The following is a 7,438-nucleotide window of genomic DNA, read 5'->3' on the forward strand; positions in this document are numbered from 1 at the left end:
GATACAGGGGGCAAATTTTGTGCATGGAGAACAACTATGTTTTGTTTTTAACAAGACTGGATTGGATCTTGCTTTGCACCAGCCTTTCTTTGTATTGCTAAGTTGTGTGTACACACTAGGCACTTTCACACATGCCAAATAATTCACTTGCAATCCACTTTCAATACACTTTAACAATTGTTTGCTAGTGGATTTTGCCAGTTCACACAGTAAAAACCAGCTTCAAGGTGCAATGAAAGTGGATTGTTTGGCATGTGTGAAAGTGCCCACTGTTATAATAGATTTATACTCTAATACATCTAATGCCATGAGCCCTGGCTCACAAAATTGTATGCTGGAATAAATGTTGTTATATTCTGTTTTATTCTGTTGCTACAGACTAACACAGCTGCCCATCTGGAGTTGTAATTCTTGTGTAAAAAAATTCTCGCCAGGGAATGGGTAAAAGTGAGCCAGGAGGCCTAGGAAGAACATCACTGCTAGAGTTTCCAGGTTCCTCTTCACCACCGGCAGGAGGTTTTTGGGGCGGAGCCTGAGGAGGGTGGGGTTTGGGGAGGAGAGGGACTTCAATCCCATAGAGTCCAATTGCCAAAGTGGCCATTTTCTCCAGGTGAACAGATCTCTATTGGCTGGAGATCAGTTGTAATAGCAGGAAATCTCCAGGTAATAGCTGGAGGCATTTGTCTGGATGGCAATGAACTGGCTACATTACACCATGACTGGTGGCAAGGTCAGTAAAGAGGAAGTGATACTAGGGAGACAGGAGCTACTTAGCAGACTGAAGCAATTTCTGGATGCAAGATGGAAGTCAGTGAAACTGAAGCCTACAAAACATTTATAGATCTGTAAGTCATAATCCGATCTATTGCAATGCTCTTGTGTATCAGAAAGTGAGTCATTTGCACAGCCCGCTCATACCAAGTATTTCTGCACACATTAGATTCTGGAATCCTTCAAGGAGCTACCTCTTTAGTCTGGAAAATGCAACCATAGAAATCAGTCACAGATAACAATTTCAGCTATTGATTTTCTGTGTGCACGCAAAGTCAACTGATGTAAGTGAATGTTGTGGTATTTTGGGGGACTGGATGAACCAAACGTATTTATCTCATAGTGCAAAACATGTCTTTCATGTGAAGGTTAAAAGGGGGGATGTTTCTGCAGGGATATTAGTCAGAACGTTGGTTTCCAAAGTTACTTTTGAATAAGCTACACAACCGGAGTCTCTTTAAAAATCCTGTAAAATAAATAATAAATAATAACAACAATTGTTATTATTGTTTATCTTTTCTAATGGAAGGAGAATGTTTTCCCTGAAAAATCATGGAGGAGATGACAGTAAAATTAGTCATAATAAGTAAGAACATAAGAACATAAGAAAGGCCCTGCTGGATCAGACCAAGGCCCATCAAGTCGAGCAGTCTGTTCACACAGTGGCCAACCAGGTGTCTCTAGGAAGCCACTAACAAGACGAGTGCAGCAGCACTATCCTGCCTGTGTTTCACCGCACCCAAAATAATAGGCAGGCTCCTCTGATACTAGAGAGAATAGGTATGCAGATGACTAGTATCCATTCTAACTAACAGCCATGAATACCCCTCTCCTCCATGAATATGTCCACTCCCCTCTTAAAGCCCTCCAAGTAATATAAGTAATATAAAATTATTACTTATTTTATAAGTAATAATATAAAATTATTATTATGGCAGTAATATAAGTAATATAAAATTGCACAGAAAAACCCGGTGTGTGGAAAATTAGCTTATAACTGGGAGACTAGGAGATGCTTTCGGCCTTCCTCATGTGCATCTTCATAGTCTGCACCTAGCTGTTCATGCTGCCTGTGCACTGGAATAACTATCCAGTGGTGATGACCCCTGAGCATCCTTGCCAAGGTCTGTTGAGTGATGGATCCACATAGATAGGGGGCCCCTTAGAGAGTTCTGGCTTATCCATGGGCTGGAGCAGCAAAGGGTCAGAGTGGTGAGCATTTGTCTTCTTTATACACACAGCATCAATTAATTCTATTTCTGTACTACGTGAAGAGAATGATTTTCATGCCAGTGATAACAAATCAAATATGGGGACAGAATCACATGATCATTTTAGAAATATGCTCCCCGTCCTAGAAAAGACATGGGCTAACTTTGAAAGAAGAGGAAGGCAAGTGAACATTAACTGCCATTGATAGACAACTTTGTAAACTTAAAAAGTAAAAGGTTTCATTATACAGCCATGTGACAAGAGATGAAATGTACTAGAAAGAGCATAAAAATGACCACATGTTCAATGCATCAGGACAGCAAGTACAAAAGAGAGGATCCCAAAGGGTAAGAGAGGACGAGACCCCTCTGCACTTCTTGTACTGCTCAAGTGAACATGAATAAACTGTCTTTGGTTTGCTTTTTCAATCAGTGTCTTCCTTCCACTGTATGTCCTGCGATTCGAATTGCTGTTCCTTTAAGATAGCTTGTTATGGGAAAAAAAATCATTTTAAAAAAGAGATTGATGTTTAGGAGAAAGGCTCTGATCAGTCTGTGTTCACAGGGAGTATAGAACTGAAGACTCTGCATACAAGGCAGAAAGAGGTGGAGCCGCACCATCAGAGTCACTATGCAGCTGTGGACCAACGTTGCCTGAGGCCAGCCGTGGCAAAAGGATGGAGAACAAAGCTCTGCCCATGGGCAGCTGCTGCCATCAAGCACAGGGTGCTCACTTGCTGGGAGGTTTGAGGCACTCCTAGTGCTGGCTCAGTGCCAAAATAGAAGCCCCACTGCCCCAGTTACTGTCTCCTGATGATCTCCAGGAAAGGCTCCAAATATCCTTCCACCTTCAGCAGGGATTGGTCCTCCTGGTGAAGCATCTTCATGAGCTGCTCCTGTTTTTGACAAGGGGTCTAGATTAATAAGGTTTAATGTGGACCACTGTGCATTACCAACACATACACCTACATAGTTTATAACATATAAATGTCTTTGTATTTGTCAGATTTTGAACCAATCTTGTTTATCAACATCTGCATAAAGCTATGGACTGCGCACTGATTTTCAATATCTTCAGATTTACACATGAAAGAACAGACCTTTGATCGGTTGACTAGTCTTACATATTGTTCTATAAAAAACAATAAAGGAAAGATAGTCTCTTTTATATTGCTGACAGCAGCTCATAAACTGATGTTGATTCTTTAAGATTCTTAGATATTTAAAATGTCACTATTATTTGAAGGAGGGAAAATGACACAAAACATTTCCTTGAAACTGCTGAAAAATACTGCTTTAAGTTAAAAATCTCATGTTGCCAAAATTCAGTACCTTTGGAAAGAAGATGCGCAGTGTAATCCTGAGGTCCCTGAGCACTCAACGAATTCTGTAGTGGTGTACAGAAAGGCAGGGTTCCCGCCTTACCGGGAGCCATCTTTGCTGCCCCGGGGGGAGGAAGGAGCGATCGCGGCGGAGGGGGAGGGAAATCGGGTCCGGCCGGCCGACATGTGCGTTTGCGCGCGCACGGGGGCTCGTGCCGGACCCGATTTGCCCAGTTACAGCCTTCTCATTGGCTGGGGCAAGGAAGGGCTCCAGCCAATGAGGGCGGAAGGCGGGAGCTGGGTGGGGGGCGTGGCTAGCCTCGCCCCTCAGTATATAACAGGGGACGGGCCCGCCCACAGCTCACTCCGTTTTCTTTGTGAACCCACCCACCCTCCCTAAAGTTTATTGCTTATAGTCACAGCTTGGGGCGGTTTAGCATGTGGATGTGTCATTTTGGGGGGGGGGGGAAGCTCCATAGGAATTGGTCGCTTCCCTGGTTTTGGGAACCCTATCCCAAGGGTTTTGGGAGAGGCTTCTGGGACATGCCCTGGCGGCAGGGCAGGTGTCCGCCTCTTCCCAAGTGGTGGGGGATAACACCCAGTGGTGTTCGTCCTGGTGTCATCCTGGTACTGCCATCCCAGTTGCCCACAGCGGGAGTCCTGTGGGCAGTGGTTACTTCATGGCCGTGGTGGACACGGCCTGGGCGCTTGACACATCTCGCATGCTGCGCCACGAGGGTCGCAGCTGTTTGCCAATTCCAAGCTGTGGCCAATTTATTCCAAAAATCAATCTAATTCCTACAATTAAATGTTTATAATGTTGTTGTTTAATAAAGTTGTGTGTTAATAAAATGTTAACTTTTAAAAAATGTTTGAATTTATTGAATAGCGGCGTTCCTTTTAATTAACCCTGGGTCAGCAAACACAGATGTTCATCCACTATAAGCAAAGGAGACTATTGTCTGTAGCATGGTGTAGTGGTCAGAGTGTTAGACTAAAATCTGGGAGACTCAGATTTGAATCTCCACTCTGCCATGGACCTTGGGCCAGTCATCATAATGTACCTCACAGATTTGTTGTGTGAGGGGGGGAAAGGAAAGAATGATGTTCTAAGCTACTTTGGGTCCCTATTGAGGAGACAAGTGGGATTTAAATATCAAAACTAATAGGTAGATATTACCCATTACTGTACAGTCCTCAGCGGCACAACATCTGCTTGGCATGCAGAAGGTCCCAGGTTCAGTCCCCGGCATCTCCAGTTAAAGGGACCAGGCAAGTAGGTGATGTGAAAGACTCTACCTGAGACCCTGGAGAGCCACTGCCGGCCTGAGTAGACAATACTGACTTTCATGGACCAAGGGTCTGGTTCAGTATAAGTCAGCTTCATGTGTTCATGTTCCTGGAGATCAGTTGTAATAACAGAAGATCTCCAGCTACCACCTGGTTGGCAACCCTATATCAGCAGGTTCTCCTTACCAAAAATAAAGCGTATGTCAGTTTTCATGAGTGATAAGGCCACAAAGCCATAATAGCTTCATTATATCGGTTTCATAATATTAACTAAAAGACTCCCAAAATGGGGTTCAAGAGGTATAGAATGTAGTCCATTAGAGCCCTTTTCAGCCCAGTCTTGTCAGAAATGCAATCTTGGCTGTTTATTAAGCTCCTGTTTTCTTTGATGACAGTTATTGGACTTAGCAATTCTAGTGCTTCTCTCAGTTGTACAGAGGAGATAAGATGTGTTCCAGTTCTGGCCTGGTGACTGCCATGTGTTCCAGTTAAGCTAAAATACACACTGTACTTTTGTCCCTCTGGTACAGGAAAGTTTTTAATAAGGCCCTTAGTGCTGTATAAATTCTCCATCCTTGTATTTGTAAAGTGCACTAAAGCTCATGTATCTTCCTTTTCCTTCTCTGTCATATATTCTTTGACATTTCAAAAATGCTTTTCTCTAAAAATCTGCATCTCTATTTTCCCTGTTTTTAAGATTCACTTATAAATATGGCATGTTTCTCAAATGGCATATGTTCTTTAAAACTGCCTTCAAATAAACACCTATTTCTAATTAAGAAATACATTTTAAATTCCAGTCTAATCTTAAGCATGTTTACTCAAAAGTAACATGAATACAATGGGACTTCCAAATACATGCACTTAAGATTCTTGTCTTGCTATATGGTTCATGCTGAGGCCTGATTTGCGTTATGTGTTTCACTGTCATTATTGTGAATGTGTCTATTAATCTCGATTCATCTAAAGTTTCACTGGGTAGGGCTTATGTTGTGGGAGATGATGGGCAGCTCATTCTTCTTGACAGTTTCAGCTCATTACATTTCTGTTTCCATTAACGTACAGCAACGTGGATTAGGTTGCTGAATCTGTGAGTCACAAAGTTGCCTCAGTAAGGAAGGGGAAAAGGCTGTCTGGGATGAATTTGTGATGAACACATGGCTGAATTGACCAAAGCAGCCTGATATTTTGTGAAGTAAATAGATTATATTGAGTAAAGTGGATATTTACAAGTGTTTTAATATGTACTAGTGTTCTAATCTCCAGTTAATAATAATATACTCATAATAAGTTTAACTAATTCTCAGACCCATCTGTGGAGGATACTGAAATCCAAAGACTGGGGCTATGAACAGACAAGACAGATCTTTCTCAAAGATGGCAAAAGCCCTAGGTTTCAAGAAAAATCTGAAATTAAAAAATGAATTAAAAAGGTAAAGGTAAAGGTCCGCTGTGCAAGCACCGGGTCATTCCTGAGCCATGGGGTGATGTCACATCCCAACATTTCCAAGGCAGACTTTGTTTGCGGGGTGGTTTGCCAGTGCCTTCCCCAGTCATCTTCCCTTTACCCCCAGCAAGCTGGGTACTCATTTCACCGACCTCGGATGAATGGAAGGCTGAGTCAACCTTGAGCCGGCTACTTCCATCGGGAGGATCAAACTCAGGTTGTGAGCAGAGCTTTTGACTGCAGTACTACAGCTTAACACTCGGTGCCACGGGAGGCATTGGGAGGCTTAAAATCCCTCAAAATGATAGAAGCGACACCTGTAGATTTAAGAAACAAATGCCCTCAATGGTTGCTGCTAAATGGTTTTCAGCTAAACATTAGGACAAACTGTCTGACAGTTAGAATGGTTCCTCAGTGGAACAGGCTTTCTCGGGAGGTGGTGGGCTCTCCTTCTTTGGAGGTTTTTAAGCGGATGCTAGATAGCCATCTGATAGCAGTGCTAATTGTGAATTTAGGCAGACCATGAGAGGGAGGGCAGGAAGGGTTGCATCAGTGCTTGGCTCTTTTGGGCCTTTCTTATATGCCCAGGGTAATGCCGATCACCACTTTGGGGTCAGGAAGCACTTTTCCTCCAGGCCAAATTGGCCAGGGATTCTGGTGTTGTTTTTTTTTGTTTGTTTGTTTTTTGCCAATCTTTTGGGCATGGAGTAGGGTGTGGGGAGACGTAGTTGTGAATTTTCTGCATTGTGCAGGGGGTTGGACTAGATGACCCTGGCTGTCCCTTCCAACTCTATGATTCTAGGCAATCACAACAGTATTGCCAGGCTTCAAGCCTTGGCTTCTGTTCAATAATGCTGCATAAATAGTCCCAGCATCACATTCCTTTTACAAGCCAACCCCATTTTCCCTAGAGATTCTGTAAAATCTGGCAAATTATTCAAAATCTGGCAAAGCCAGTCTGGCCAGGTGCTAACCAAAATGGTAGAGAGTGATGCCAACAAAATGGTCTCAGCAGCACTATGAACACACACCTGTCATTTGGCATAGATAGCAGTGCTCCAAGGGCTGACATGACTTCCTTTTGTCTCCCAAATACAATTCAGGGTGTTGATTTCCGACACTGAGATCTCTCTGTAGCTTATGGCTTACAAGGCTGCATCTCATCCTACTTTCCTTCTGTCACAATAACTAAAACTGACTTGAGAATGTCCCCTTGACAGTACTCATCTGTAAGTCACATCCCTATGATGATAAAACAGTAGGAAGCTTTCTTGGTGAGGCTGCACTTGATCTTTCTTGCTTTCTTTTGCTTAAGTCTGACTGTAACAGCACAAAGCCACCACAGCAAAGATTGCTCCTTTTGCTTGCCCTCCAGCGCATCGTTCCCATGCAGCAAT

Source organism: Euleptes europaea, chromosome 1 (genome assembly GCF_029931775.1).
Source record: "Euleptes europaea isolate rEulEur1 chromosome 1, rEulEur1.hap1, whole genome shotgun sequence".
NCBI lineage: Eukaryota > Metazoa > Chordata > Lepidosauria > Squamata > Sphaerodactylidae > Euleptes > Euleptes europaea.